Raw genomic sequence first — 8,186 nt, 5'->3', positions numbered from 1 at the left:
GAGGACTCCTCACACTCCTCCCCTGCCCCAGCGGGGGTCCCTCCCGGGGGTGCAGCCCTTCAGGCACAGGCTGCTCCAGCGTGGGTCCCCCACGGGGTCACAGCTCCTGCCAGGAGCCTGCTCCAGCGGGGGCTTCCCACGGGGTCACAGCCTCCTTCGGGCACATCCCCCTGCCCCAGCGTGGGGTCCCCCCGGGCTGCAGGGGGGTCTCTGCTCCCCCGGGGCCTCCCTGGGCGCAGGACACAGCTGCCTCCCCATGGGCTGCCCCACGGGCTGCGGGGGAACCTCTGCTCCGGGCCTGGAGCACCTCCTGCCCTCCTCCTGCACTGACCGCGGCTGCAGAGATGCTGCTCCCACACACTCCCACTCCTCTCTCTGGCTGCTGTTCCAGTTTTCCCTTTCTCTTCCTTAAATACCTTCTCGGGGAGGCGCTGCCACCCTCGCTGGCGGGCTCGGCCTTGGCCAGTGCTGGGTCCATCCTGGAGCCGGCCGGCGTTGGCTCTGTCGGACATGGGGGGAGCTGCAGCAGCTCCTCGCAGCAGCCACCCCTGTGCCCCGTGCTACAAAAACCTTGCCACATAAACCCAATACACCACTTGAAACATTCACCCCATTCATTTGCGATATTCAAGCTGAGACTGAATTAGGAGAAAAAGTCACTGACAGCAATTGTGTTTGTGACCCTTCCAGCACACATCTCAGTTTAAGCCTAACATAGTCTAATCAATATCATTGAATCTAAGACTGAATAGTTACTTTAATCTGTATTTTTAAATTAATCTCAGCTATAAACTAAATTCTTTGGACTAGAGATGGAACAAAGTATGCCTCCATTGCTCTCAAAATGCTCAGGGTACTTTCTGCTGAGCATTAAGATAATAATAATGGTGAATATTCATGTTTCAGAATTTTGTGCCTCCTGGGTATGTTGAACAGGATTTAAATTTCCCTTGGTATAAAATTGGGCAGACATATTTTTATATCTGTAATTTGTTTTGGCTTGGTTCCGTGTTGTGCAGCTGGAGGCAGGGCAGGGAACAACGCAGGTCAGCGTGCACTGAAGCAGAGAGAGAACATGCCAGCTTAGAGACCTTACTCATGTCTGTGTTCACAGCACGCATCCAGCTGGGATTCAGGAAGAAATCACAGGGATTGCTACCATCCACCCTTTTCACCTTTGCTTTTTTCTCACATCCCACAGCCATCCCCCCCCTACTCCTTTTCAGCAGCAGCCCTGGCTTTCCCCATGCCCACAGCGTGTTACTGGTAAGCCTTTTGAGAAACGAAAAGTATCACATTTTAAAGCTGCTGGACTGAGAGGATGCTCAGAATCATGGCGCATGGCAGGCAGATGCAAACTTGCTTTCTTTCATACTAGCTGGACAGGAGCAGGCCTTAATCCCAAATGTACATGGCTTCTGTACTGGAATTAGCAAAGCCTAAGTACACTGCTACACAGCCTGGTGTGGAGCTGGCTTCTATCCTGCTAATTCAAAAGTGATTTTGCATCTGCCTGCAATCTATTCTCTATACATAGAGATATCCAGGTAGGATTTAATAACCAGCCTTTTCATAAAGTTCAAGGCCGGGGGAGACCATGACATTTATCCTGACCTCCTTTATATTACAAGTCCTAAAATGAAGATCCCAAGTTAGTAGATACATTTGACCTTCATCTTCTCGTGTTTCAGTTTCTCATCTGCAAAACAAGCCCTCTAATAAGTGAGCCTGTGTTCACCCTGTTAGGTGTTGTGAGAATTAAATGCATTCATATTCAGAAGGCAGAGCTCTGTATCAGCGAGACTCACAGTAAAATCCAGGAAAAGTTTACGGGTTTGAACCATGTGTTGTACATAAGGCAGGAGCATCCCTTATGTGTGTGGGGGGTGAATAATGAATAGCTTCTTTTTTAGGAAGTGTTATCCAACCGAGGCCATGAATGACTGGAGCTCCTGCAATAAGGAAAGCCTGATGTGATTCTCTAATTTCGAAACACAGACACATAAAGGATGCCAGAATTACATGACCAGGGAAGCCTCCCGTTGTTTTTTTCCAGTTGCAAATTTGTACCTGCAACGGTGTTCTTTGAAAAGAGCAGGAGGATGCTGTGTGTATGTGTTGTTATGCAAAGACTATTGTTCTTTGACTAGGTTTCTTCCCTTTCCTACAATTCTTGCAGCTGTGAGCATTACCGGGTTTTCTAGAATTGTTTTCAGTCCCCTGATCTTCCCTGTGCATATACAGAGCTGCATGGATTCTTAGTCATAAGGACCAAAATCAGGGAATGCAGGTTTGATTTGCATGAAATAATTGTTACAGATTAAAGATCATCAGATCAACATCAGCTTTTAGTTAGAACAACATCAGTAAAGTTATTAGGTTTTGCAGTTAGGCAAATAATTTACCCGATAGAACTCATACTACCCTAAATAGCTATTCCTGTTCAATTTTGGTTAGTTTTGGCAATTCTCTAATACTACAAGAAAAACAAAGTCCATTCCTGTGAGCACTTCTGTGGTGTCTAAACATTTCTGCCTAATAGTGAATTAGTGTTTGTGTATGATAGCAGTCTCCTTGTCATTTTGCCTAATCTCTGAGACACCACAGAAGGTCTCCAGCAGCGGTTCTGATGTTTTTTCAAACCTTCCTGTTGGGGTTTTGGCACAAAACAGGGAGTAGAGCCAGTATCTCCAAGGACTCTGGTTTCCCTCCAAGGCTCTTCCCTTGCCCAACTGGAACATATGTTACTAAACTGTGAGTGGGTTGCTAAAAGCCTGTGTCATTGTTCCTTTAATTTATGCATATCCACAATGAAGAAGATTTTCACATAAAATACCTCCTCCTAGGCTACAGATTTGGTATTTAATGCCTAGGTGGGTTAACTCATAAGCAAAAAATATTTAATGTGTTCGTTTATTTAAAACATTTATGTCAGACAGACTCGCTGCAATAGTTATACAGCTAACATATTTAGTGTATTGGTAATTAATTTTCAAATTATATTCTTCTCTGTAAAAAAAAATATCTGAGTAAGTAAAAATTATCTCCAAAGGAAATTTTGGATTTAATTCTATCCTTAATCACTAGAGAACTTGGTATAGCTTTAAAATTCAGTATTTGAGGGTACACCCTTGCACCACCTCAGATCATTCAATTACTAGAACCATCTTGTTTCCTGACATTTTTAAAAAATTAAAACCTGTAGACTAATGAGAATTTCACTGTTATTTAATCGGAATAAGGTGATGCATACCTACCATGGAAGTGAAACATAGATGTCACCATAAAAGATACAGACAGGATGTGAAGATGAATATGTATATGGTACTTACATATATGTTGGGTATATATGTTGATAGATGAAATGCACACAGACCCAAATTTGAATTTTCAGACTGCAGGAAAGAATATTTCTGTAAAACCCACCAAAATATGCTATCAATTCTTTAATGAACACAAGAAGAAAGATATTTTGATTTCCCGTCATTTCTGAATAATAATGCCATGTCCCAAAGCCGTAGGCTTTAAGTCCTAGTCATCCTTAGCACTCAAGGACACACTGGAGGGCAGAGATGTCTTCTCTGATACACAGAGGAAAATTGTCTTACCATTAAGACGTTAACGTGGAACATGGGAATCACATTTAATTCACTTCTCAATCAGTATCTTCCTGTAAAGCATCTGACATGTTACTAAACACCAGTCTTATTACTCTCTGGAAACCAATAGAGAAAAACAATGCTCTTCTGTCTTCAAGAGCTGTTGCCTTGATAAATGTTTTTCAAGTTGCACGGTACTTCTGCAATAGATATTCCCTACAGTAAATTCAGACGAATCTCCTAACTATAAGAGTAGCTGAACAACTGCAGGAGAACAATTCATAATAAATATACTTGCTCAGCTAGAGCTCACTTTAAAAATTCTGCCATAAACCCAAAAGTCGTCATCAAACTTGTCCCTGAAATTTATCTTTATAAAGAAGACAGAATTCATGCTCACAGTTCTTCAGACAGCCAAAATATGTTTAGTACAAAAAGTGTGCTTCTTCATTTCTATAGACAAGACTAAAGGGCCAGAGGTAGTATTAATTTATTCTCATCTCCTTTGCTTTCAACAATGAGTCTGATGCAACAGATGCAGACTTTAAAAACAAAAAAAAAAAAAAAAGAAGAAAAAATAAGATGGGTCTTTTTCCTCAAATGTGCTTTAACATGAGATTCTCACTTTTCTCATAAAATGAACATATTCTCTCAAGTGCTCTTCAAATTCTTTTACTAACCAGAATATTTATCTGACTGCTGATTTCCAACACAAAGTCAGTCAGGATTTCTTCAATAACCCCAAAAAATGAGCTTCTGTGTGATGGGTGACTTTTTTTCCAAAATATAGCAATTCAGAGGTGGAAAAGATTAGAGACTATTTTCTCTAGAAAGAAAAGATTCAGGGAAGGCAGAATAAGTCTTCAAAATAAGTTAACTGCTTATACAAAATATTTTTTTTTCTTTTTAGATACCGTAGCTAAAGTGAGCATAAAGTCAGTTTACTTGGCAAAATATATCTAAGTCAGTTAAGGAGGAGGGCGCATTTCAGACAAACACCACTGAATTATCCTAAAACTAATTTTGATACATCTTCAACCATACTTTAGGAGAAAGTTTCTCTTATTTGTTATGTTTTTTTGTGGCAAGTTACTGTCCTCTCTTAAAACTCACCCAGAGGGTTGAACTCTCTGTGAGGAGACAAGTTGCTTATCAGAGAAGAGGAAATGCTAGTAAGTAGAGTGATGCCTCTGGAGACTGCAAGTTTTTCCCTAAAAGTGTCCAGAGAGCAATGGTCAGGGTTTACACAACATGTTTACCACTGAATTGACTGAGTCCTAACCTAGAATCAAGGACTTGCTCTACAAGGAAAGAGTAACAAGATGAGATTTACATTTAAAATGGGTTTTAACATTAACATTAACATTTAACATTTTTAACATTAACATTAAAATATCATAGTCTGTTTAATTTTTTTTTTCTTAAATTTCAGAAGACCCTCAATTGTCTGATTCATATCCTAAAAAAAGTGATTTTTTTTTTTTTTTCTTTACCACTTACTGATATTTGTGGGTGTTGCTCACAGTGAATGAAAATGTCCGATCAAGTCCCATTGCCAAGAGTTAAATGGCTAGCAGAAATGTTGCATAAGGAGGTTTTGACGTTGCCATGAGAGCAGTCAGACACTGCCAGAGATACCTAAAGAACCTCCATCCTTGAAGATACTCAAAATCCAACCAGGTAAGAACCTGAGCAGCCTAAGTTTGAAGTTCACCCTGCTTTGAACAGGTTGGCCTAAAGAGCTCCAGATTTCCCTCCCACCCAAAAGCATCCAATAATTCTGTATGAAATTGAGCACACCTGGCTTCCAAGACAAGCCTTTTGCCAACTACCCTTGGAGAAGGATCTTAAATCACCTGTGATGCTGGTGAGGGGTTGTTTGTAGTGTCAGCATGTCAGCAGAGGAGAAAGCAGAAAGTGATGGACAGGCACAGCCCAGATGTCAGAAAAGCTTTCTTGAAATGCTGTGGGGCAGGACAGTTGTCATCGCTTGCTCACTTGTGCAGCTCCCCTCTAGGCATAGGAACATGATAGAAAGAGTTTCTGCTGCGGGAGGGCATGCAGAGCCAAAACACATTAATCAAACCTCTAAAAAGCACTTTTTATCCAAGCACCCTGTCATCTTCGTGTTGTGTTGCCCCAAGCCTGTTGTTAATGTCACCTCTAGAATCCTATTAAAAATAGACCTCTTCAGGGCCTGGGCTAGGTCTCTTCAGAGCTATATGTAGCATCAAGCACCCTTTTGAATAGTTCATAAATATCCCTATCAAAGCGTGAATGAAAAGTTAATAAATTGAATACATTGTCCTCTGTGTAACAGAAGGAGACTAAATGCAGCATCCATTTAAAGCAAATCGTGATGAGTGATCTGAAAAAATGCAACATTAAGCATAGTCACATTTTAAATAGCAAAAATCACTTTCACATGACTAGAGAGGTTATAAACCATTTCTGTTTATATTCCAGGAGCGCTTAGAAAGCTTTGTTTTGAAAGCTTTATATTCACTTGTAAAATTAGCTCAGAAAAGGACATTGTTTTGTCATTGTCACTACAATGGTGGCACCCGCTTGTCTGCCTCTGTGCTTTGTTCTGTTTATAGTGAGAAACAAAGGTCCCATGTGCTTTCTGCTTACTCTTCTTGCAGTGATTGAGGTGCAGACCTGCCAAAAGGGAATGATGATAGCTCTTAAAAAAAGGAAAAAGCTCTGGAATAAAAGCCCAGGACTTTCCCTCTGACAAAGCTCCCTCCCATCTGTGATGCCTTTCATTGACTCCCACAAGCGAAAGCTTCTCAAGCACTGTTTGATGTCATCAAATTCTGGATACCTGCAGAACGATTATTCGGTGTCTCTGAGCTTGCACATCTTTGCTTTTTTTTTTTTTTTTTTTTTTTTTACATAGCTGTGAATCTGGATATTGTTGTCTGGTCCTGGATTCTTCAAACTTTAACCAAACTGTAGCCTCAGCATCTTATCTATGTATGCTTTTTAATTGATTCATGTGCTTCTCTGTCACCTTAGCAAACTTTAAACCAAGGTCCAAGCTATTTTATTGTCATTATGTTCAGTCTCCAATATCTTCCAAGTGCTCAGATTTGTCATGGGAGAGAAGAGCTAAAACATTCTTATAAAAAGTTCATAAAATTGCTTAAGAAAACAAACAGCAAGATTTATTCTTCATATCACAAAATATTTCTTTTTATCCACTGGTGTCCTGGAGGACAGGAAGAGGTTCCTGGGGGAGAGGTTGTCCTCACTGGGCACAGATCATGGGAACCTTTTTAACTTTGCTATGTTGAAAATACCCAAACCCCTTCTAACCAAGGTCAAAGCACACAAATCCACTTATTTTTCACTTTTCCCTCTGTAACAAACAGCATTTAAAATTGCATTAGTTCTATCTCTTTTGTAGCTTTGCCTTCTGGAAATAATATTAAAAAACTCCAATCCCCTTTCAGCTTTGCATTTTCTCAGTTGTATTAGTTCATAACCCTAGTTCATCACTCTAGTTGACATTAAGGCTTCGTGCCCATGTCACCAGTAGGGCTGACATCAAACCCAGGGGAGGGTTTAATGATGACCCAGCCTGGGGCAGATGAGGGACATGTGGTTGTTTTCTGCACTTGAATGAGGTCCCTAAGTTGGCAGCCCTGGGACAAGGATCTTCAACGTGCCAGCCCTTGGAGCTGGCAGATCCAGTTAATCAGATGGATTTGCAGAGTCCCATATCAGCAGGGAAATCCTCTGCAATATTGCTGGCAAAAATATCTCCCACTCAGCGCTGGGCTTGGCACTTGAGGGCCAAAGGAAATCTGTCAAATTTTCTGATTAAAAAAAAAAAAAAAAAAAAAAAAAAAGCAAACAACTCAGATTTATTGTTTCTGGAATATCTCACCTGAAACCTCATCCTTTCAAATTAACATCATTACAATCTTTTTCCTTTTCTTTTTTTACTTTGTTTTCCTTGAAGAACTTTATATTTGAATGAATTTGGAATTGGACTTTACACCTGGCAACAGCATTTGAATCTCTGGGTCCAGCATACCAGATTGTCAGAGAAATGGCAAGATGTGGTGCTGAGGAAAGGCAACCCTGAATCAAAGGAATCTTTTTCTAGTGAGGGTAAAAGCCACTGTCTGACACTGGAGAAAATAGTAGCATTTGAATAGGATCTTACACTGGTGTCAGGGTTTCAAATGAAGCTGGGCTGAGGCTGGAAGGTAGAAGACTGAACAACAGATTGAAGGTGAACCACGCTCAGAGCACAACTCCATTATTTCCAAGAAAATTCCCTGGAAAATTTCAAGTATGCCTGGGTTTTATACTCTGCAATTTTTTTAAAAGCAAAAACTATTCATGAACAAGAAATTCTGCCTTAACTCCTGATTCAGACACTCAGCCCATGAAAGACTGCACTGTTTTGCTAACAGAAGATGGACATCCTGCTCTGTGGGGACACATGGGGACATCCCCTCTGTGTCCCCAAGCCATTCAACTTAACTATGCACATCTTTTGCGGTATAATCCAGCTAAAATTGTCGTTCGTTCAGTGTTTGCTGCTCTCATAGCACCAAGCCTGTCTATAGA

The sequence above is a fragment of the Athene cunicularia genome (assembly GCF_003259725.1).
Source record: "Athene cunicularia isolate RWA chromosome 4 unlocalized genomic scaffold, athCun1 chr4_part1, whole genome shotgun sequence".
NCBI classification, from domain to species: Eukaryota; Metazoa; Chordata; class Aves; order Strigiformes; family Strigidae; genus Athene; species Athene cunicularia.
Note: the sequence above shows the minus strand (reverse complement) of the source record.